Raw genomic sequence first — 399 nt, forward strand, 5'->3', positions numbered from 1 at the left:
GAATGGTCTGAATACCCGATTCATCAGGTCCATGAATACCGCCGGAGCATTAGTTAGCCCAAAAGACATTACTCTGAACTCATAATGGCCATATCGAGTCCGGAACGCTGTCTTCGGGATATCTGACTCTCGTACTCGTACCTGGTGATAGCCGGATCGCAGATCTATTTTTGAGAAACACCTGGCGCCCTGCCGGTACAAATCAAACAAATCGTCAATTACGGGAGAGATATTTATTCTTTATAGTTACCTTGTTCAGTTGTCGATAATCAATACACATCCGAAGTGATCCATCTTTCTTTCTGACAAATAACACTGGAGCTCCCCAAGGTGAAGTGCTGGGTCGAATGAAACCCTTTTCTAGCAAGTCTTTCGCTCCTTCGATTCTTTTAATTCGAC

The sequence above is a fragment of the Lycium ferocissimum genome, chromosome 3 (genome assembly GCF_029784015.1).
Source record: "Lycium ferocissimum isolate CSIRO_LF1 chromosome 3, AGI_CSIRO_Lferr_CH_V1, whole genome shotgun sequence".
Taxonomy (NCBI): Eukaryota; Viridiplantae; Streptophyta; class Magnoliopsida; order Solanales; family Solanaceae; genus Lycium; species Lycium ferocissimum.